The sequence below is a fragment of the Rattus norvegicus genome, chromosome 11, assembly GCF_021556685.1.
Source record: "Rattus norvegicus strain SHRSP/BbbUtx chromosome 11, alternate assembly SHRSP_T2T, whole genome shotgun sequence".
Classification (NCBI taxonomy): domain Eukaryota; kingdom Metazoa; phylum Chordata; class Mammalia; order Rodentia; family Muridae; genus Rattus; species Rattus norvegicus.
Window position 1 is genome coordinate 58,601,036 of NC_141544.1, and position 24,643 is coordinate 58,625,678.

A 24,643-nucleotide genomic window follows, 5' to 3' on the forward strand; every position below is an offset into this window, starting at 1 on the left:
CCAGAGCCTAATCACACTTTTTAAAAACACAAAGACAAAATCTTTCTTCCAAAATACTGTGTTCCTTAGTCTGTAACCAGAAAAGCTTGTATCTTGCACTCTCTCCCAGAGTAATAATATAACCGTAAAACTCAGTCACACCCATTATGAAGATTAAACAATTTTTTAAAAAGGAAGTAAGCTAAACAATGAGCCTGATAGGCTTTTGTACTCTGTGATATCAGGAAATTAACCCAAAATTCCTGTGGAGCCCATGTTAAGAGAATCTGAGCTTCCTGTTGTGGTACATATAAAAAATAATCACAAACCCTCGCTAGCCAGCATCAACGAGCCATATGGCCTTTAGCGGGGTTATTCATAAAACAAGTCAAATACCTTCCATCAACTCCAATATCAATAAGCAACTTATCAAACCAGGACTTTAGCCCAAACTATCTCAATCTGTCAAGCTCTCTACCTGGAGCCACAGATTTTTCTTTAACCTTCTTTTTTTTTGGTTCTTTTTTTCGGAGCTGGGGACCGAACCCAGGGCCTTGCGCTTCCTAGGCAAGCGCTCTACCACTGAGCTAAATCCCCAACCCCTCTTTAACCTTAATAACCTAAATATATATCCATCTGTTAAGCTCTCTTCCCGGAGCCACAGATTTTTACTTAACCTTAATAATTTGTAAATATCACAATACTCTACTTGGAGTCAGTGACTAATTTTTCCATAAGTTCCGAACCATGGATGAAAATCCCCACGTGATTCAGGTAATCTCTGTACTCTTCTTAAAACAAACCTAAACACCTTCTATGAATTCTAATACTAATAAGCAACTTAAAACTCAGGACTTTTACCCAAAATATAACCATCTGTTAAGCTCTCTACCTGGAGCCACAGATTTTTCTTTAACCTTAATAACTTCTATAATATATGTCTGCATTCACTCTCCCTGGTGTTACAGACATTTCATCACAACTCTCTACTTGGAGGTTGAGTTCTGAACCGTGGATGAAAATCCCCACCTGATTCAGGTAATCTCTTTACTCTCTTCTTTCTAAAAACAAACTTAATCATCTTTTAATAATACCTGTAATTACAAGAAGTAGCTTGTCTAACTAGGATTTCAACCCAAAATTCCCGTGGAGCCCACGTTAAAAAGAATATGAGTATCCTGAAAGACTTTCTAAACAACTTTCTTTAAAAAGCAGCTTTTAATCTCTAACTCTCTGAGCTGCCATTACTTATCACACAGCAGGGGACCTACAGTCTGCCAGTCCAGGCTGCTTCCCTTGAGATATCACATGACCTTAACTGGCACGGGCTTCCTCTTACTTAGAAAATAAAAACTTTCTCTCAACTCTTAGGATTACTAGTGGATTCTTGCCCATCACATTGGTTCGCCATCTGTTATTGTAAAAATATAAAAATAAAAAAAGTATTGTGGTCTTTTATCCTGCTAGGTCACACTGCAGTGTCTATCTGCTAGATATCTTGGCAGAAACACATCCCAACTCCTCGGTGGCCCAGTGTCTCTTGCCGCTGCAAACTTTGCTACACTGAAACCGTCACATAAAAGAACACATAACACAATAATCTTATGTCCAACTGATAAGACATAATTGCCCACTTAAACATACAAAGCCTGGTACCATCCATCCCTTAGGAACATTGATAACAACCTGTAAATACACAGAGCGAGATCTTTACGTCAGCCTCCATTGTCCTGCTATGGCTTTTCCCCCTCCCCTCGAAACATTTTAAACATTGATTCTCTTGCTTGTACACTATTGTAGTTTTGGAAGGATATAGAATGTTTGGAAGTAGAGTCTGGCTGGTAAAAGTGAATCCTTAGGGACAGGCTTCTGTAGGTTGTAGCTTGGACCCTGGTTCTAGTGGCTTACTGCTTGGTTTGCCAAGCTGTGTTCAGCCATATCCATCTGCTGCCGCTGCTTTCTCACCACAATGGACTGCAAGCCTGAGGTATGAGATAAAGTAAATCTCCCCTCCTTTCTGCTGTTTCTTTCATGTATTCTGGTCATAGTTGAGTGAAATTGGTAATAGAGTAGTGAGGTGCCATTGCCGTGTTAAACCTAACACTGCTTTGTTTTTTTTTGTTTTTGTTTTTCTTTTTTTCCTCTCTTTGTTTTTGCCTTAGAACTGATCCATGCGTGTGGGTTAAAAGTTCTTAAGGGGAGGGAACAAAAGAAATGTATAAAACAAAATTTGATTTAGGTAGTATCAAACTCCCAGACACCTTTTCTTCTGTGCATGGATTTTTTTTTGTTGTGAACCTTTGGGCTTGAGGCATGGGAGCCTCACAGAATGTGTCAATTCCTAAAACACTTCCAGGTATGTGACTTGACGGCAATTGTTAGAAACTTTATATTATGAAATACACACTTTCTAACATAAGCAAATAAATAAAAAGTGTGTTCAATAAGCGAATGACTTGCTCTCTCTTATGGAGAATGGAAGGATCAGTCTTTCTATGTGTCATCTACCAAATGAGCAGAAGACATAAACATAGTAATGACTGTAGGCAAAAAGAAGAGTGGGTAATCGATTTGTCTGCCTCAGCATTTGAACTTTTGCTTTCATTTCTTCTGAGCTTTTAGTGAGAATATAGTTTCTGAAGCCATGGCAGGAGCAAAGTAGAGTAGGAGGGCAACACACAGAGAAGAAAACTGGAGACTGAACCTCCTTCATTGTTCAGTCCCTGACACCCATGGCCTTGGCTCCCAGGCTTTATGTAGATAGTAGAACGGGCCTGGCTGTACCACCTTATCTCAGACAGCATCCTATTTTAACGGTGCGTCGACAGGTATCGTGGCTTCTCTGCTCTTTCCGGAAGCAGTATTGATTCATTTTTGGAGCTTGATAATTGCCTGGAAAAAAAAATCTCTTCAAAGTATTAAAGGATTTAAATTATGATGATGACGACGACGACGTTGACGATGATGATGATGATGGTGATGATGATGATGATGACGACGATGATTTAGTTATACTTAGCTGTATGCATGCCCTAAGGGGTTTCTTGATAATTATCTGCATGGGAAATAATCTCTTTAAAGTATCTACTAAGAAACTTTAAACTTTAAACTACTAAATTTTTACATTAAGTGGAATCATTCATCAAAGGCAAACAACAGTGCCCCTCTGATCGCAAACTTTAGAAAATCAGTTTTCTGAAGTGCTTTTTAAAAGTCTGGGACTATTTTTTCTTTTTTTAAGAAAATTGAACTCTCTTATATTTCCCATTTACATTTCAGCATTTGTTATAACACAGTTGTAAGGAGGCCGGAAGCACTAGCACATTTGGTTAACACTATGCCATCATATGCTATCATTTTCCACTGAGGAAAGTAATCCACAGAGAAGGAAGGGGTCGGGAGGTGCCACACCTAGCTGGTGTAGTTAGTGCTGGTATCTAGGCAGCAGATTCTAGAACTACACGATGCAAAGCCTCTGGCAAGCCAACCCTTTATAGGCGATGAAACTGAGATCCAGAGACATGACATGACTTGCCAAGACCACGTCATGGTAAGTGGTAGAGGTAGGCTTTGACCTCCAGTCTCTTTGGCTTCTAGACAATGCTTTTGTTTTTATTATTTAAAGCTGACCTACGGGTAAACATTAAAGAATCGGAATTGTTTATTCCAAAGAAAGCTTGCTTGCTTTTGTTCTGTTACGTGAGACAAATGCTTTCTTTCTCATTTCCCAGTGTGATCCTGGCATGTATACGGTACCAGCAGTTCCTGATAGTGCTTCTTGGTTTACCCTCTCATTACATTTGTTTCACTGTGTCTCTGCCCCCAATGCTCTACCTCAACAGATGAGTTAGAGGCCAGGGATGACAGCTTAACACAAAAATAAGTTATTGAGATCATTTGGTGCTTCGCCAATGAAGATCACCTTTGTCCTTTGGGTTGCTAGTGGAGCAGACAATCCGGAGAAGTCCAGTGCTGTAAGCTCTTTCATGTGATCTCAAGGTAAGCTTATGGCTGTGGTTGCTGGCACAGTTTAGCTTGTACTAGAAGCTACCTAGAGGAATAACCAACCCATATTTAGTGAAAAATCATCTCATGTTGACCCCTGATAAATATGAAGATGATAAAATGTGAAAATATAATCAGCAAGTGAATAAACCAGGATGCCTAACTGGGGTTCTGATTATAAGGGTAGATTCTTTCTGAGCCATAGGAGCCTTTAAAGATGAAAAGACTTCGGAAATATTTGTGGCAGAGAAGGTGCTAAGTGGCTGTTTTTCTGCTTCTCTGTTCTTCCCTTCCCATGGATGTAAGCCATGACCGCATCATCTAAGAACTGTACTGGCTGATCAATTATTTTAGGTGATTTCTGTGTGCCTGGCTAGCCTGGGCTCCAACCAGAGTTGCTTCAATGAGAAATGGCCCTCATAAATAGGCTTTGAGGGCAGTGGATGCTGTGGTAAGGCAGAGCACTTGCCTAGCACACACAGGGCTGTGCTCCATCTCCAGCACCACACAAAAGATATGCGTCAAGCTATTAACATAATCTACCGTGCTAACCACTTTAAACTACGTGATCCTGAGACATGGAACATAGTCACAGAGTCGTGCAATGACTTCAACTGTCTTCTTGCAGCTCCCCCCCCCCCCCCCCGCTTTTGTTTTGTAAACAGAAACTTTGTAGTCAGTAAACATTTAATCATTCAACATCCTTAGCCATCAGGGAAACGCAAATCAAAAGGACTGAGAATCCATTTTACATCTGTCAAAATGGCCAAGATCAAAAGCACAAGTGACAGCTCATGCTGGAATGTGGAGCAAAGGGCGCACTCCTCCACTGCTGGGTGGGAGTGCAAATCTGTTTAGCCACTTTGAAAATAAATACAGCAGTTTCTCAGAAAATTGGCAATCGATCTGCTTCAAGGCTCATCTCTACCACTCCTGGGGATAATTCCAAAGGCTGCCCCATTCTATCACAAGTACAGTTACTCAACTATGTTCATAGCAGCTTTATTCACAGTAGTCAGAAACTGGAAAGAACCTAGATGTCTTTCAACTGAAAAAGAAAACACGGTAAACCCAGTGCAATGAAAACTCCATAGAATTTATGACAGTAACCATCATAAAGACTCCTAATAGTAGGGGACATGGGACCTGAACCCATCTTCTGTAACCAGGCAAGGCTTCGAGTGGAGGGATTGGGACACCAATCTAATCGACAACCTTTGATGTACAGATTGTCCCGTTGGCAGTGTGTTGGGTCTGGAGACGAGCAGAATCATCAAAGAGACTGGAGAGACTTCTTCCAGCAATTGGTGTGAATGGACGCAGAGTCTCTCAGCCAGAGATTAGGCAGAGCCTGGGGAGTCCTGCAGAAGAGGGGGAGGAAAGATTGCAGAAACCAGAGAGGTTGGGGACAAGCAGGAGATCGGGGTCCACGGAATCAACTGACGGAGACTCATGGGAACTTGAAGAGATCCTTTTCCTAGGTCTTCTGCATCCATGTTATGAAGATCTTCTTATGGTTTTCTTAAGAAATTTTAACAGTGGGGCTGTCACTGACTCTTTGGCCTGCTTGTGGGACCCTTTTCCTCCCACTGGGTTGCCCTGACCAGCCTTGATGCAATGGTATGTGCCTGGTGTTATCTTAGCTTGTTATTCTGTGTTTGTTTGAAGTCCCTGGGAGGCATGTCCTTCTCTGAGAGGAGGAGAGGTTAGGGGTGGGGAGTGCATCTAGGGGAAAAGGGAGGTGTTGGGGGACAGGATGGGGGAGGACAGGGAAGAGAAATTGTGGCATGGATGTAATAAATGAGATAACAAAAAAATAAAAAAATGGTTTAAAGATGTAAAAAACAAACAAGCAAACAAAAAAACCAAACAAGGAAGAAATGTGGTGGCTGTTAAGCAATTTCTCATCATTCAGCTTTTTATAGTCCCTGATAATCTGTTCTGTTTCTGGAATTTGCCTATGTTCTAGATCTCTCTAGGAAGTGGAGTCAGTCTTTGCTCTTTTGTGTCTGGCTTATTCCACCCAGGAGACTATTGTCTTTCACCTGTGTTATAGGATGCATTGGAACGTCCCCCTTTCCAGATCAATATCCATGCATGGGAGTACTTCACTCTTTCACCATATTTGTTGAGGATGCTTGGGTTCTTCCTATCATATATATATATATATATATATATATATATGAATGACAGTACACTATCCTCTTCCCTACTGGAGATACTTTATATTTTGTAGCTGTTGTAAACAGTAACTTTTAAAAAAGTATAATTTTCCATTCTTTCTGGAATATAGACAGACACTTAATTTTGATGTCTAAACCCTGAATTAAAAAAATTGTACTTAGCTGAACTGACAGAGAATCACACCACCCCTAAATATCTGTCTTTATACCCATAGACAAAGGCTACTCTCAGCCAGAGACTGAGATGCCTCTCCTTTTGAAGACCCATGGATGCAGAAGATGTTGAGAATAAGGAATGGTTGAGGGCTCAGCACTCCTAACAGTCAGCTGGGAATGGCGAATGAGAATCACAGGGCCACTCCACTGATTGCTGACCTATTGGCAACTGACAGATTCTGAGACAAGTGTGGTATCCAGTTGTATATCCACTGGCAAACTCATGAGGCTCTGCTCATTAGTTCTAGCATTAGGGTCATACAGATGCCCCTGATTGAATTCTGCTGATACTAAACAATTCTACACTGGTAAATAGAGTATAAGGGTTATAAGGAGTGGGTGGAGGTGGTAGAGGAAGAGTGGAACTGGGATGTGGGGAGAGGGCCCCAAGTACCTGGTACACATGCATGATGTCATAAAAGAACAACATTTGCTGATTAAAATATCTGCTAAACTTAGCTGTTATCCTGGTGATTTATTCCGGTTAATTTTTGTTAACCTGATGCAAACTGGGGTCATGAGGGAGGAGGAATGCCAACTGAAGATTGGCCTCTGTCAGATTGGCCTGTGAGGACTTTTTCTTTAGTAATGACTGATGTGGGAGGGCCCAGTACAGTGTGGGTGGTCCTGAGAGGTATAAGAAAATGCTGAGCGTGGGCCTGACCTGAGCCAGTAAGCTGCAATCCTCCATGGCCTCTGCTTCAGTTTCTGAATCTAGCTCCCTGCTTGAGTTTCTGCTCTGACATCCATTCCTTAGCGATGGACTGTGCTGTGGAAATGTTAGGCAAGTGAACCATTTCCTCTCCGGGCTGCTTTTGGTCAGTGTTTTATCACACTAATGAGAAGCAAACCAGGACAGCATGATTTTGGGTACTCTACACGTACACATATACTGTCAATGAATAATGACTCTGAAAGTATCCTGCTCTGACCTATCACCCTGGTGAAAACTTCCTGCATAATGTTGAACGGAAGTGAGGGTCCTAGGGATATGTTTCCTCATTTCTGATTTTGAAAGTGATGTTTCTTTCTTACAATTAAGTGGCAGAGTTGACTCTTTTTGTTTACCCTGTTAAACAAAGATTTCTTTCTCAGTTTCTACTACATTACGTTATTTTTTCATTTTGAGTTGCACATGGGTATTTAGTTAATCAGGTAAGCACATCTTGTGAACTCTTCAGTAGGAACTCTGATTTGTCTTCGCTCCATCACGTGTGTACTGGATGTTGGATTTGCAGGGGCTAACTCAGACTTCTCTCCTGGGATAGCCCTGTTTTGCTCATGATGCTTTGCTCATTCATTTTTTAAAAATTTTTTATTGGTTATTTGATTTATTTACATTTTAAATGTTATCCCCTTTGATGGTTTCCCCTCCGCAAACCCTCATCCCACCCACTCCCCTGCTTCTATGAGGGTATTCCCCCACCCACCTGCCCACTCCCACCTCACCACCCTGGCATTCCCCTACACTGGGGCATCGAGCCTTCACAGGACCAAGGGCCTCCCCTCCCCCTGATGCCAGATAATGCCGTCCTCTGCTACCTATGCAGCTGGAGCCATGGGTCTATCCCTGTGTTCTCTTGGGATGGTGGACTAGTCCCTGGGAGCTCTGGGAGTGCTGGTTGGTTGATATTGTTGTTCTTCCAATACGTGGTTGTTCTCATTGGGTGCTTAAGCAGGGCTTGAGAATATCTGGCAGAGCGGGTTTTGTGTTTTCTGCTCATCGAGTCAGCACCTACCTGCCGTTCTCTTGTCTCTAACTTGTCAGCTTTTCATACCATGGTTGTCTCAATTCGCAGAATACAATCACAACAAATTGTTATTTATTTACAGATAGAAGCATAGAGTTTATTTTTTATTCATTTTTATTTATTCTCTCTACATTACATCCTGACCAGATTCCCCTCCCTCCACATTTTCCCCCCACCCTCACTCCCCTCCTCCAGATCCACTCCTCCTGCATTTCTTTCAGTAAAAAAGCAGGCATCCCAGGGCTATCTACTGAATATGGCATAGGAAGTTACAATAAGACTAGGTACAAACCTTCATAATAAGGCTGGACAAGGCCACCCAGTAGGAGGGAAGGGTCCCAAGAGCAGGACAGAGATTGCCCCCCCCCAAACTCCCTAGAGTAGAAGTAATTATAGAAGATATATGTTTTCTGTTTGTGAAAGCTGTAATTATAAATTTAAAACTTTAAATAAATTTAAACTAGTTATGAAATTATTTTGTTTTCCATTTTTCTCTCCTCTTTTTTTCTTTTTTTCTTTATTAACTTGAGTATTTCTTATTTACATTTCGGTTGTTATTCCCTTTCCCGGTTTCCCAGCCAACATCTCTCTAACCCCTCCCCTTCCCCTTCTATATGGGTGTTCCCCTCCCCATCCTCCCCCCATTACCACCCTCCCCCCAACAATCACGTTCACTGAGGGTTCAGTCTTGGCAGGACCAAGGGCTTCCCCTTCCACTGGTGCTCTTACTAGGATATTCATTGCTACCTATGAGGTTGGAGCCCAGGGTCAGTCCATGTATAGCCTTTGGGTAGTGGCTTAGTCCCTGGAAGCTCTGGTTGGTGGGCATTGTTGTTCATATGGGGTCTCGAGCCCCTTCAAGCTCTTCCAGTTCTTTCTCTGATTCCTTCAACAGGGGTCCTATTCTCAGTTCAGTGGTTTGCTGCTGGCATTCACCTATGTATTTGCTGTATTCTGGCTGTGTCTCTCAGGAGAGATCTCTCCTCTTTCTTTTTCCTGTTTTTTCTCTTCCTCCTCCTCCTTTTCCTCCTCCTCTTTTTTTTTTTTTTTTTTTTGTGCTTGGGATTGAATCCAGGGAGCAGGGCCTAGTTCCAAGCTGTGCTCTGACTTAGAGTTTTTATCTTATTTTTCAGTTTCATAGGGTTACAGTGGCATGTATCAGTAGTCAGTCAGATGAGAAGGATCAGGCAGGAGGACTGTAAGCTTGTGGCCAGCCTGGGCTATAATTTGGGGGTGGCAATGATGCTTAGCAGTAGAGTGTCTGCCTAAAATATGCAAGACTCCAGGTTTGACCTCTAACACTGGAAATAAAAAAGCATCAAAAAAAAAAAGAAAAAAATAATAATATGCAGTTCGAAATGTCATCTAAAGATATTCTCATTCTGGTCGCATCCACCATTTTGAACTAAAAATAATTTTTAATAAAATTTTAATGCTTATATTCTGATTATATCTCAAGTTTTTCCAGATCCTTCCCCTTCTCCATTCATCCAAATGCATGCCTCTTTTTCACTCTCTTATTAGGTTACAAATGGTTACTTTAAAAATTTAGAAAAATAACAACAAATTGATATAGGATGAAGCAAATAAATGAAGCAACAGAAAAAAACAGAGCCAAAGAAAAAGCTCAAGGAACACATATAGATTCAGAATACGTTTTACTTTATATCTTTAACTGTTTAACAAACAGTGTGAATAAAAGACTAAGTCTCAAAATAATTAACTCCTTACTATTGTCTACAGAGGCAAAATATATTGTTTTCCATCTCTAGCATTCTAAGACCTCATCCCTGAAACTAGATAGAAGAAATATATTTTGTTATGATTGATTTAATTTTTGATGGGTTGATTCTTAGTTTTTACATTAATTAATTTATTCATTTTAACATCCAAATTGCAGATCCCCATCCTCCTGTTGCATAGCCCCTCCCCCCAACCTCCCTTCCCTTCTCTGTTAAGGGAGAAGCTCCCCTCCCCCTTGGTACAAACCCACCTTGGCACCTCAAGTTACTATAGGTCCAGGTCAATCCTTTCCCACTGGACCAGACAAGGCAACCCAGTTAGGGGAACAGGACCTACAGACAGGCAACAGAGTCAGAGACAGCCACCACTTCAGTTGTTGGGGGACCCGCATGAAGGCCAAGCTGTACATTTAATATACATGTGGGGGCGAGGCTAGGTCCAGTCCATGTATACTCTTTGGTTGGTTTAGTCTCCTGGAGCCTCCAAGGGTCCAGGTTAGTCGACTCTGTGGGTCTTCTTGTGGAGTCCCTATCCCCTCCGGGGCCCCTCAGTCCTTGCCCTACTCTTCCCCAAGACTCCCCGAGCTCCATCTAATGTTTGGCTCTGGGTTTCTGCAGAGTGTGTTTTAAATTTATTTGATTATTTTCATTATTCCATTTTCCTAGTTTGATATTTTCATCTCTTTAACAGTCCCCGTGATAGGAGATTACATATCCATCTTTGCAGAGCGAAGTCAACTTGATAAGTTGAAACTATGACTCATTGTTCTTTGTGACATTCACTGGCCGCTGTGCCGGTTTCATTCGGGTGAGAAAAGACCCCCCCTCCCCCATGTTGGCTCTTTCTTAGAGTTTTGTCACTTTTTAATTTTTCATGGGACATAGATGACCCTTCAAAGCAGGAAGGGCAAGCAATGAGAACAGCAGGCGGAGAAAGTGTCATCATGGAACTAAAGTAACTATTTTTGGCGTGTGGGGTTTTGGTTACCTCAGCCTTTCCTTTGCTCCAGTTATTTCTTGTAGAGTATCAGTCTTGTTCTTTACCACTGGCCTTCCTGTGACCTTTCTTCTGTCCCCACCCTTCCTACTCTATTGCTTATTTGTGTCATATTTCCATGATATCTTTTAGGGCTGCCGGAAGAGAGTACCACAGAGCCATTGCTTTAAAACAGCAGTCCTCAACTGGGGGTCCTGACTTCTTTGGGGGTTGACCGACCGTTTCACTGGGGTCACATATCAGACATTTATACTGTGATTCATAACAGTAGCAAATTTACAGTTATGTGAAGTGGCAACTTCATATTTTTTGGAAAATAGTTTTATGGTTGGGGGGCACCACAGCATGAAGAACTGTATTAAAGGGTCACAGCAGTAGGACGGCTGAGAACCACCGCCTTTTTGCATTAGAAGAGAGTGAGACCACACAAACATTTTTGGTTTAGATATCTGGCCCAGGAGTTTGAGGGCAGACCAGGCAACATAGTGGAACCTTGTCAGTATAAATTAAAAAGAAATAAATAAAAATACTGTTCTAAGTAGGAATAAATAAGAGCATAGTATATGCTGTACACTCGACACATGCTTTCTCCTGCCGCCCTGCCTTGCATGTTTCTGCTGCAGTAAAATTAAGCTGATTTATCTCTGAGGTCCTTCCGGCTTCAACATTCTGAAGTCCCTTCGGGCAACTTCTTTTTCTCATTTTTTTGCCTGCCTGTCTCTCTTATCCTTTTCCTCCTCAGGCTAGCACATGCCCTACCCCTTCTAGATCTTTTATCCTCACTTTTATTTCTTAGACTCCAAGGCTTAGAGGGGGACAATCCCCCTGGTTTGCCCAGGAGCTGTCCCTGTTTGGTTTGTGCCGTTGTTCCATTCTCCTTCCTTTCTCACAGGGTGATGATGAGTCACGATCACTTGACTTAGAGAGTTAACTCTCCTCTGTCATCCCATGATCCACAAAGAATTGTGTATGATTTTAATTGCTTTTGGGGTTTGTCTCCCTAGCCGGATTTAGAGCAGTCACAGGGAATGACTTTGTTATTGTTGCTGCTACCCTAAAGCCTAGTGCACATTTAGGTTCATCCACCTCTGTCGTCTCATGACCCGCAATGCGCCGTCTTATGCTTTAATTGCTTTTGGGGTTTGTCTTCCTGGCAGGACAGAGCACGATTGCAGGGGTTGCTTTTCCCCTACAGTCACTTGGAAATGTTCCTTGGCTCTCTGAATGCTTTGAAACATTGCTTCTCTGCATAGCAGGTGTTTGTCAATAGTATACTATACAGCCCTTCGTGATGATGTTTTGAAACGAGCCAGCCAGTGACCCTGCCCTTGCCTGTCTTCCTTCACTTGTAGTCCTTAGCTCAGAGATCTCTTACTTTAGCTCCAGATCAGCGATTTATTTCTTCCTCTTGCCTCACCCATAGCTCTGGCCACTGGAATTCTCCAGTTATCGGCACCCCGGCGAGTACTATGGTGACCTGCTTTTTCGCTCTGGGGACTTGCTTTGGGCATGTATACATCCATAATTAACACATCCCCTTCTGCCCAGCCTCCTGAAGCTTTCTCTACACAATCTCATCCAGATGTACTTTATCTGCCATCTTGTCTTTACTTCTGAGGCCACATTCTCTGGTGGTTACCTCATCCTGTGTTTGTACAAAGTGAAATGAAGCAGATAATGAGGTCGGTGATGGGTTTAATTTAGTAAGAGGGTCATTTTGTTGCTGTTGGATGCTAAAATCGATTAATTCAGCTTATAGACTTATAAAGCATAAGCAATACTGTTCTGCAGAGACCATGAAGGCTGCACTTACCTGTCAGGTACTATTTTCAAAGGCTTCTCCCAGTAGTGACTGGGAGAGGTGGTAGAACCAGATGGTTTCGTGTAGATAGGGATGTCCTTTAACCGCTAATCCTTATTCATCCACAGAAATCCTGGGTCAGAAGTTAGAGCTAAACTTCAACCAGACACCCCTAGCATCCACCCCTTTTCTGTCCTTTCCCCAGTATCCAACTGTCACCGTGATCCGAGGGTCTCTGTCTTATACCAGCTGCCACTAACCTTAATCCTTCACAGCCATCTCTCTCAAGAAGCTTCTAGTTGCTTGCACAACCAATTTCTTCAAGGAAGAACTGAGTTGACACAAGGTCCCAGTACAGCATTGTAGGGAGACCTATACACAGGGAGCACAGACTTGTTTCCATTCCTCTTCTAGAACCAAATCATCAGATTAAATTACCAAAGAGGCACGCAACTTTAGACTTAAAAAAGTGTTTATTTTATATTGTCTACTGGATGCCACTTCCATGAGGCAAGCAAGAATCACCATCAACATAACTCTTCACCTGGTTTTCTCAACACAGTGATGAATAGCAGCACTTAAGGGAATAAGAAAGCAATAGTTCTGAAGTAGGAGTGAGAGAAATTTATTGGAGGTTTTGCTCTGTGCTAGGCTTTAAGTACTTGGCGCATGTTTTTCCTAGTCCTCATAACATCCCTGTGAAGACGGTATTGCTGTCATTTTCATTGTATAGGCAAGAAAAGTAAAAAGAGAGGTTGAAAAATACTGCTCGAGGTTGCCCTGGGGCCAGTGAGCAGACACACAAAGCTGGATTCATGGAATTCTGGGGTTCTTGTGTTTCGTGTGAGACCATGCTTAATTGGAGGGTGATTTTGGAATTAGGGCAGACTGTAATCAGCCTGAGAAGTTTGAAGAATGTCCCTGCTCATGGGCTGGAGGGTCTATAGGTCAGATCAGATCACAGCCCATCGTAGCCCATGAGTTTTAAGACTTCCAAGAGTTTTTTTTTTTTTTTTTATGTGAATGGGTGTGTGCTTGAGTGTACATAGGTGTATCACAGACCTGCATGAGCCTGCAGATGTCAAAAGAGACCATCGGATCCTCTAAAACTGGAGTTACATGCATTTGTGTGCCTGCATGAAGGTTCTAGAAATGAAACTCAGAGCCTCTGCAAGAGCACTAGGCAATCTGAACTGCTGAGCCATCTCTCCAGCTCTGAGCTTTAAGCATTTTAATAGAGCAAGACATTTCTGAAAAAAGAAAGCTGATAGCTCTAAGATAAGCTTTCTTATTAGGCCCTGTGGTCTAAGGTCATAGAGCAAAAACCAACACAGAGAGAAACCAGGCACAAGGTCATAGATCCTACCACTGTATGTGTTTAAAGTGTTCAGAGTAGGCGATCCCATAAGGAAAAGGAGGATCCGCAGTTCTTAATGGCTGGCTTACTGAAGAATGTGCTGCGAGTGCTAATAAGAGGTTTATTACTTGGGTGACTAACAATGCTCTGAAGTCAAGTAGGAGTAATGGTGCCTTTACACTGAAAATGTGCATTGTATGGACACTTTAAAAGGCTTTATAATATGGGAATCATATATCAATAAAAGGATAACAGAGAATTAAAAGTAGGTTTATAGCTTAATAGCCTTCCAGATTTCTCATTAAAGACTCAAAAAACTATTGGCTTAGATGAAACTTCTTTTATTATAGACTTTTAATGTTTAAATTATAATTCAGCACTAACTTCTTACCTTGTCTTCTAAGAGGCTGAACAGCCTTCCATATGCTAAAATATGTGCATACGCTCAACACCTACACCTTTTTAAAGGCTTCATAGCAATCCGCTTGGATGTGGGTGTGCAAGCCTAGAGGTAATCAAGTTCTCAACTCAGGACTTGTTTCTATAGACTTTTGATGGTGTCACAATGGCTACACACACATGATGACCCAGACAGCATCGAGTACATAGATGGAGTTTGAGCAACTTCTGTCTCCAGTTATCTCGAATAGACATTGATGAAAAACTGTTTGCAGGGAGCTCAGTGTTTATGCTAATGACCTGCTCTGTCTGCTCCTAAGTGTGGTGATCTATTCATGGTGGAGAAGAGAAGAGCTCTGATTCTTTCTGTGTTTTCTTGCTCATCTGGGCTAATTCTGTAGGCCAGCCTTCTGACAGGAAGGCCTCCTGCATGTGTTCCACCCAAGCTGAGGCAGCTAGCTGCTGTGGGGATATGACATGAGTTGGTGTGGTGTCTGTGTTTCAATCCTCCTAACCAGAATGCGGCTAATGACAGTGCATCCAGATGTGCTTATGTGGAAAGAGCTTGACGGGACCGTGAATCACTATTTCCAGTACCAGGCATAGGGAGGTGCACAGGCAGTAATAACAGGGTCTGGACTAACTCCAGACCTCTCAAGTCCTGGTGGAGGATTTTTTTCCACTTTGATTTTCCATAAGCAGCTACATGATCAATCCCTGGTGTATTTTCAAAATTTCAGTTCTGTGCTTTATGAACCCAGAACCTTCTCTGTTTCAGCACATCTGCACTTCCCTTTGGAGGCTCTTGTCCATCCAGGTTTCTCCAGGGTGGGATAGAGTAATTTTCCATCAGCTTTTTTTTAGTGGCAATCTACAAAAATGAAACTGGTTTTAGTTCTAGTGTTCTTGGCATTTTTTATAATGTGTTTTAAGTATTATGGTGATGTTTGGGCGATAAAAGATGGACAAGCCTGGAAAATCTTACAGTCTTAAAGATGAAGCAGACGCCAGAATGGAAAGCCAGCGCTCTAGCAGAATATGCTTAGGACTGGGCAAGAAAGTCAGATGAGCAGTTTCAGGGTCCTGGGGCAAGGAAGACAAGGAGATGGGGGGGGGTAGTTTCTCTGAGGGGATGAAATCCAAGCTGTGACTGAAAGAGAAAATAGCAATTGGAATTAAACATTATTTTTGTTTTGTTGTTACTTTATGCTTACACTTGGCATTAATTTCTAAGGTTAGCATAGAGATGCTTTATCACAGTGCTTCAGAACAATGATAGGCAGGCACGTATTGGGGCTTGGGCTTCATGATGAAAGCTTACCGGGAAGTGTAGGACATAGTTTGGATACTGTTTCAGCAACATGCCACAGTTGAAGGCTAAATGGGACTCACTGATGAGCTTCCTACCAGAGAAAAGATAGTTATGGCTGTAAAGGTCAGCCCAATAATATTATTGATAGGGTATTAAAATGGAATGATTTTGTTATTGGCCAATTTCATGCATGTATTTAATGTATTCTAAATCTTCTCTTAATTACCTTTCCGTAACTATCAACTTCCATCTCCCTTCTTCCTATCCCTACCCCCTTTTCTTACCCCACCCTCTTCTTCCTGTCCCTTCTATCTACCAATCCCTTTCCCAGACTAATACTTTTTTGCTTTAGTTTTGTGACTCATTTAGCTTAACCAGGGCCATCTGTGAACGATGCATTTGCGTGATCCTTTGGCACCTGGTGGGGGTCCTCCGTGAGCACACAAAGGAAGTCCAGGAGTCCATCCTGAATGTATCCGTAGCAAATAGTTCAGCAGTGAGGTGTAGGAGCCCTTGAACCCCTCTTCCATCTGTGCCTGACTTAGGGACCTGTTCTTATGCAGACCCAGTGTGTATGTTTGTAGCTGCTGTACTTTGTGATTCTGACAGCTATGTCTTGCCCAGACAATGACATCTCACATCCCTCCTGCCTATCTTCCTAATCTTGCAGTCTCTCCGGCCCTTCTTCCACAGTGTTCTTTGAGTCTTAGAGGGAATGGTAGAAATGTCTTATTTAGGGCTGAACATTCATCTGTCACTTATTCTTATCATTTGTGCAGCCATGACCCTATATTCACCACTGTTCACTGAAAGACTCCTTTGATCAAAGCTAAGCATATCTTTTATCTATGAATAGAAACATCACTATTTATCAGACAGCTTGACACTATGTCAACTCATCTAAAAAAACAGTGCCCTTCTAGGGTCTATAATCTCTACTGATGTGTCTTTTTGAGCAGGTTTCCAGCACTAAGAAAGTAGTCCCTCTTGTGGAGTGGGTCTCAGATCCAATCAGAAGGAAGCTGGATAACAATAGTACCACTATCTACTCTACCTGTGAACACATTCTAATTGGCAGATTAGTTCCAGGGACCATAGGGTTCACAGCTGGATAAGACCACTGATGCCTTTTCTCTTACAACAGCCTACCTGGCACCTTATAAAACCCTGAGCTAAGAAAGCTTGTTGTTAGTGAGCAAGTTTCCCACATCAGTTCCAGCTTGATTTCTCTTTATGGTGCATTTAAGGTACGTGGTGTCTTTAGCAGCAGGGCCTTGTCATCTAGTTCTTGTAGAGAACCAGGAAGGATGGGAAGAGCCTCTACTGTTTTTGGGGACTTCGGGATTTCTCTGACCAACAACTCATAAGCTTTTGGAGTACCTACCATTGTGTATGTTATGAGCATTCTGTTTCTAATTCTCTTAATAAACAAGAAGGTTTTAGTACTGAGGTAAAAAAGCAGGTCATAGAGGTTAACTAATCACATGCTTCAAGTTAAAGAGCAAAGTAATGGCGGAATTAGAGGTTAGCAAGGACCCATTCCAGGGACAAAATTGTGGTCTACTCTTTTGTTATTTGAGGCAGGATCTCTCACCGAGTCTGGAGCTCTGCAATTGACAGACTGCCTTCCCAGCAAGGATTTGAGATCCTCCTGTCTCTGTCTCCAGGGATCTGCTGGGGATCCAAACTCATCTCCTCATGCTTGTACAGTAACCACTTTCTTCACAGAGATAACTCTTTAGCCCTGGGTTTAATCTTAACTTCTAAACCAGGGCAATCTGGGAATAGAGTTGGAATATAACCAAGAATTCATCTGACTTTAAAAATATATCCATAGAAATCTGTCTTAGTTTACTTTCTATTGCTGTGATAAGCGCCATGACCAAAAGCGGCCTGAGAAAGAAAGGATTTCTTTCTGCTTACAGTTTATGGTCCCTCATGAGGCATTCAGGTTAGGACTCAAGGCAGGAACTGAAGTAGAGACCGTGGAGGAATGCTGCTTACTGGCTTGCTCCTCATGGATTACCCAGCTTGCCTTCTCATACACCCCAGGATGACCTGCCAGTGGATGACAGCACCCACAGTGGACTGGACCCTTTCACATGGACCATCGATCAAGAAAACTCTCTACAGGGTTGCCTACAATCCAATCTTATGGACACATTTTCTCAACTCACATTCCCTGCCCCCCTTTTTCAGATGAGCCCCATTTAATCAAGTTGACAAAACCCAAACTAAACAAAACATAACACCAGGACAAATGCTTAGCCATGAGATCACACAAAGGTCATGAGATTAGACCTGTCTAAGAAAACTTGCTGAGGCCCTGCATGTGTGTGATATTGTGTGGGGCCTTGTAACGCATGCAGAGGAAAATGCATCTACGTCTTAGAGAATAGCACTCTTGCCTGGGAGAACCATGGCTCTAAAAGGTTCTGGCTGCATCTGAAGTCACACATTTATTGAATGAGACTCATAATCTGAATGCAGGATGTTTAACACTCAAACTAGTGCTCTTTCACAATTCCTTTGGACAAATTTTCTCTTTTACATGTAAGAGAGTCAGCTCTGGTAAGTAAAACCTGAAAAACAACACTTTGCACAATTTTTAGGTGAGTCTCACTCTATTTGTTTTCTCACATGAGACCTCTTTCCCCAAGGACCAAAATAGAGGTGATGCCAGAGGAAAGGATGAACTGAAACAGAACTGGAAGGATTTTTAAGTTCCTTTTTGTTGCAATTCTGATCCCCAAGCTCTTTGATACCTTAAAAAAAATCTTACATTCTTACTTTTAACTCTGTGATGGTGTCTGTTCTTCCATAGTTGAGCAGGAGCACGCTTATAGAATGAGTTAGTTTTCATACAGGGGTTTAGAAACCATGATTCAGGGTTGTTGGCAATCTGCTTGTCAGCAGCTAATGGTACATTCCAAAACAGCGAATAGGGAGCATTTAGACTTAAATATGAGATCTGTGCACTACTCCTCCCCTACGGATCTAGGATGAAGAGGAGGCGGAAAGTTGTCAGAGCAAGGGGTGGTGAACGACTCCAGGAACACAGAAGTTTCCAGACAGAACAGGGCTGGTGCATATATGATTTCACACAGACTGATACCATGCACTAGACCTACACAAGCTCAAACCTCAGCATGGAGGAGGGCAGTGGGCACAAAGTCTCACCTCTAAGTAAGAAGCTACTTGCAACTGACAGTTGCTGAAGAGGGACAACCAGTTTTCTTCAATGGAGTGATACTGGGAATGGGATTGCTACCAACCACATTTCAGGAAAGGCCGAATGCACAGGAATAGTTCGACAACACAAAGAATCCATGCTTTGTTTTTTCCTCCCTCTCTCCCTCCCTCCCTCCCCTTCTTTCTCTCCACATCCTTCTCCTATTTCTCTCCCTCCTTCTCCCTCTCTGTCTCTCTCTGTATTCACTGCTCTTTGATTTTAGTTGGTTTTTTTGGTTCTTTCTCCTAGGAGAGAGAGAGAGAGAGAGAGAGAGAGAGAGAGAGAGAGAGAGAGAGACTTGTGAAGTGGGGTGGGTGGGAGGGGTTAAAAATAGTAATCAAAAAAGAGTTGATGCTGCGTATATTCCCTGAAGGTAGGGAGAAGAATTAATAACAGCCTTGGTTAAGAAAAAGAAATTAAAACTAAATGAGGTAAAGTTGAAAGGTAGATTAAGAAGCTATAAAAGGAGCTCTCTGCTCCCAAGCCCCGTGGGAGAGAGACCTCACCGCCTGATCAGGTGGGCACTCCTGAGGCTGCAGAGCGGAGGAGACCACCGGCGCTGCCCACCCCTGCCCACATCCCTGGCCCAAGAGGCAACTGTGTGGGGCCTCTGGGTTCCCGTGGGGGAGGGCCCAGGAGCGGCAGGACCCCTGCGCCTGAGACACCGCCAGAACCTGAAGGAAACAGACCGGATAAACAGTTTCTGCACCCAGATCCCGTGGGAGGGAGAGCTGAACCTTCAGAGAGGCAGACACGCCTGGGAGACCAGGGGAGGCTGCACTCTGTGCACGTCCAGACGCCAGAGGAGAACACCAGGCGTCATCTGGAGCCCTGGTGTGCGGAGGCTCCCGGAAAGAGCGGTGCAGATCTTCCCGGTTGCTGCCACAGCGGAGAGGACTTAGGCAGTACCCCACGAGCAAACTTGAGCCTTGGAACCACAGGTGGGACCAACTTTTCCCCTGCAGGAAACCTGCCTGGTGAACTCAAGACACAGGCCCACAGGAACAGCTGAAGACCTGTAGAGAGGAAAAACTACACGCCCGAAAGCAGAACACTCTGTCCCCATAACTGGCTGAAAGAAAACAGGAAAACAGGTCTACAGCACTCCTGACACACAGGCTTATAGGACAGTCTAGCCACGGTCAGAAATAGCAGAACAAAGTAACACTAGAGATAATCTGATGGCGAGAGGCAAGCGCAGGAACCCAAGCAACAGAAACCAAGACTACATGGCATCATCGGAGCCCAATTCTCCCACCAAAGCAAACACGGAATATCCAAACACACCAGAAAAGCAAGATCTAGTTTCAAAATCATATTTGATCATGATGCTGGAGGACTTCAAGAAAGACATAAAGAGCTCCCTTAGAGAACAAGTAGAAGCCTACAGAGAGGAATCGCAAAAATCCCTGAAAGAATTCCAGGAAAACACAATCAAACAGTTGAAGGAATTAAAAATGGAAATAGAAGCAATCAAGAAAGAACACATGGAAACAACCCTGGACATAGAAAATCAGAAGAAAAGACAAGGAGCTGTAGATACAAGCTTCACCAACAGAATACAAGAGATGGAAGAGAGAATCTCGGGAGCAGAAGATTCCATAGAAATCATTGACTCAACTGTCAAAGATAATGTAAAGCAGAAAAAGCTACTGGTCCAAAACATACAGGAAATCCAGGACTCAATGAGAAGATCAAACCTAAGGATAATAGGTATAGAAGAGAGTGAAGACTCCCAGCTCAAAGGACCAGTAAATATCTTCAACAAAATCATAGAAGAAAACTTCCCTAACCTAAAAAAAGAGATACCCATAGGCATACAAGAAGCCTACAGAACTCCAAATAGATTGGACCAGAAAAGAAACACCTCCCGTCACATAATAGTCAAAACACCAAACGCACAAAATAAAGAAAGAATATTAAAAGCAGTAAGGGAAAAAGGTCAAGTAACATATAAAGGCAGACCTATCAGAATCACACCAGACTTTTCGCCAGAAACTATGAAGGCCAGAAGATCCTGGACAGATGTCATACAGACCCTAAGAGAACACAAATGCCAGCCCAGGTTACTGTATCCTGCAAAACTCTCAATTACCATAGATGGAGAAACCAAGATATTCCATGACAAAACCAAATTTACACAATATCTTTCTACAAATCCAGCACTACAAAGGATAATAAAGGGTAAAGCCCAACATAAGGAGGCAAGCTATACCCTAGAAGAAGCAAGAAACTAATCATCTTGGCAACAAAACAAAGAGAAGAAAAGCACACAAACATAACCTCACATCCAAATATGAATATAACGGGAAGCAATAATCACTATTCCTTAATATCTCTCAACATCAATGGCCTCAACTCCCCAATAAAAAGACATAGATTAACAAACTGGATACGCAATGAGGACCCTGCATTCTGCTGCCTACAGGAAACACACCTCAGAGACAAAGACAGACACTACCTCAGAGTGAAAGGCTGGAAAACAACTTTCCAAGCAAATGGTCAGAAGAAGCAAGCTGGAGTAGCAATTCTTTTTTTTTATTTTTTATTTTTTATTTTTTATTTTTTTTACAAAAATAATTGAAGTATAATTTAATGGTAATATGGATTTAGTCACCTTTTCTAGACTCTGAGGAAAGAATTATAGACATAGGAAAAGTCTAATAAAATAGAAAGTTACTTAAAAACAAAGAAGATTGTCATGGTAAATGTTCTTTGTATGAAATTAAATTTTAGGTTTTGGCTATAGATTCCAAGATAACTCCTTTTTTAATTGGCTTAGATTATAGAGGAAAAAAAATCTATTTTCACTGTGTCATTTGTTACCTGTTCTCTGGGATCCAGGTTCCTTCTGGATCTTCTAGTGATCTGAGACATGGTGTCTACTATGAAGCTCCAAAAACCCCAGACTATACTTATTTGTTTCAAATGTTGTATCTGAGACTGGGTCTCCTGTGCCCAGGCTGACCTCAGACTGGATCTATAGCAGAGATTAACCTTGAATTGCTGATTCTCTTTCCTCTCCCTCACAAGTGCTGGGATTATAGGAATGCATCACTAAATTTGACAGTGGTAAATTAATTTGGAAAAGAAAATCCAAAAGTAGGATTCTCAACAGAACCAAAAATATGAATGAACATCCCACTTCTGCTTACACCTCCTTCACTCTTCCCGTTTACGGGACTAGAGGCCTGATCATGCCAGTGGAGTCCATCTCTCCAGGGTGAAATTATAGGAGGACTTGAAATTCCTGAAGTCAGCTGGTTCTTAAGATTTGAAAGCTATTGACCTTTATACAGAAAGCTACGTCTCCATATTTCACATGGCCACTACATTTCACACAGGGCCTCAGGTTAGGAAGCAATGCTTCTCAGCCTTTTTTTCCTCCACATCCTGACAGCCATAAAGATAATATTTTTGTGACACATAGGGTAAGTTAAAAAGAGTTAAAGACATGGTATTTGGGGGGAAATTTGTTTCTTTCGATCATATACTTTAAAAAAAACAGCAATAACAAAGCCCTTAGAACAGGGTCTCCTGTAGCCCAGGGTGGTCTTGTACTTACTTTGTGACTGACACCTGCAATGCCTGATCCTCCTACCTTAGCCTTCCAAATACTGCAGCTACAGGCTTATGCACTATGCTTGGCTTAATGATGTATATGATTATTAAAAAAAATAAAATGAATGTAACATTAAGGATATTAAATATTGTGCAGAGAGCCCCTGGGCAGCACCCCACAAGCGAACTTGAGCCTCGGGACCACAGGTAAGACCAAATTTTCTGCTGCAAGAAAGCTGCCTGGTGAGCTTGGGACACACGGAAGCAGAATTTCTCTAGAACCGGGCACGTTCTGTGTTTACCGGAAGTCCCACACCCGCGGATCCCGGCCCGCAGCAGCTCTCTGCTCCCAGACCCGGTGAGAGAGAGACCCAACCGCCTGGTCAGGTGGGCACTCCTGAGGCTGCAGAGCGGAAGAGACCACCAACACTGCTCACCCCTGCCCACATCCCTGGCCCAAGAGGAAACTGTATAAGGCCTCTGGGCTCCCGTAGGGGAGGGCCCAGGAGCGGCAGGACCCCTGCCACAGACACCGCCGGACCCTGAAGGAAACAGACCGGATAAACAGTTCTCTGCACCCAAATCCCGTGGGAGGGAGAGCTAAACCTTCAGAGAGGCAGACAGGCCTGGGAAACCAGAAGAGACTGCTCCCTGCACACACATCTCGGACGCCAGAGGAAAAAGCCAAAGACCATCTGGAACCCTGGTGCACTGAAGCTCCCGGAAGGGGCGGCACAGGTCTTCCTGGTTGCTGCCGCTGCAGAGAGCCCCTGGACAGCACCCCACGAGCAAACCTGAGCCTCAGGACCACAGGTAAGACCAAATTTTCTGCTGCAAGAAAGCTGCCTGGTGAACTCAAGACACAGGCCCACAGGAACAGCTGAAGACCTGTAGAGAGGAAAAACTACACGCCCGAAAGCAGAACACTCTGTCCCCATAACTGACTGAAAGAGAGGAAAACAGGTATACAGCACTCCTGACACACAGGCTTATAGGACAGTCTAGCCACTGTCAGAAATAGCAGAACAAAGTAACACTAGAGATAATCTGATGGCGAGAGGCAAGCGCAGGAACCCAAGCAACAGAAACCAAGACTACATGCCATCATCGGAGCCCAATTCTCCCACCAAAACAAACATGGAATATCCAAACACACCAGAAAAGCAAGATCTAGTTTCAAAATCATATTTGATCATGATGCTGGAGGACTTCAGGAAAGACCTGAACACACTTAGGGAAGCACAGGAAAACATTAATAAACAAGTAAAAGCCTACAGAGAGGAATCGCAAAAATCCCTGAAAGAATTCCAGGAAAACACAATCAAACAGTTGAAGGAATTAAAAATGGAAATAGAAGCAATCAAGAAAGAACACATGGAAACAACCCTGGATATAGAAAACCAAAAGAAGAGACAAGGAGCTGTAGATACAAGCTTCACCAACAGAATACAAGAGATGGAAGAGAGAATCTCAGGAGCAGAAGATTCCATAGAAATGATTGACTCAACTGTCAAAGATAATGTAAAGCGGAAAAAGCTACTGGTCCAAAACATACAGGAAATCCAGGACTCAATGAGAAGATCAAACCTAAGGATAATAGGTATAGAAGAGAGTGAAGACTCCCAGCTCAAAGGACCAGTAAATATCTTCAACAAAATCATAGAAGAAAACTTCCCTAACCTAAAAAAAGAGATACCCATAGACATACAGGAAGCCTACAGAACTCCAAATAGATTGGACCAGAAAAGAAACACCTCCCGTCACATAATAGTCAAAACACCAAACGCACAAAATAAAGAAAGAATATTAAAAGCAGTAAGGGAAAAAGGTCAAGTAACATATAAAGGGAGACCTATCAGAATCACACCAGACTTCTCGCCAGAAACTATGAAGGCCAGAAGATCCTGGACTGATGTTATACAGACCCTAAGAGAACACAAATGCCAGCCCAGATTACTGTATCCAGCAAAACTCTCAATTAACATTGATGGAGAAACCAAGATATTCCATGACAAAACCAAATTTACACAATATCTTTCTACAAATCCAGCACTACAAAGGATAATAAATGGTAAAGCCCAACATAAGGAGGCAAGCTATACCCTAGA

General features: G+C 42.6%; 1 long non-coding RNA gene across 1 annotated transcript; it reads left to right on the forward strand.

Moving 5' to 3' along the window:
- Nucleotides 1-3,479: 3,479 nt before the first annotated feature.
- On the forward strand, nt 3,480-6,841 carry LOC120095651 (uncharacterized). Its single transcript, XR_015633743.1, has 3 exons — nt 3,480-3,529; nt 3,822-3,978; nt 6,383-6,841. It is a non-coding gene; the product is annotated as an uncharacterized LOC120095651 (long non-coding RNA).
- The last annotated feature ends 17,802 nt before the right edge of the window (nt 6,842-24,643 follow it).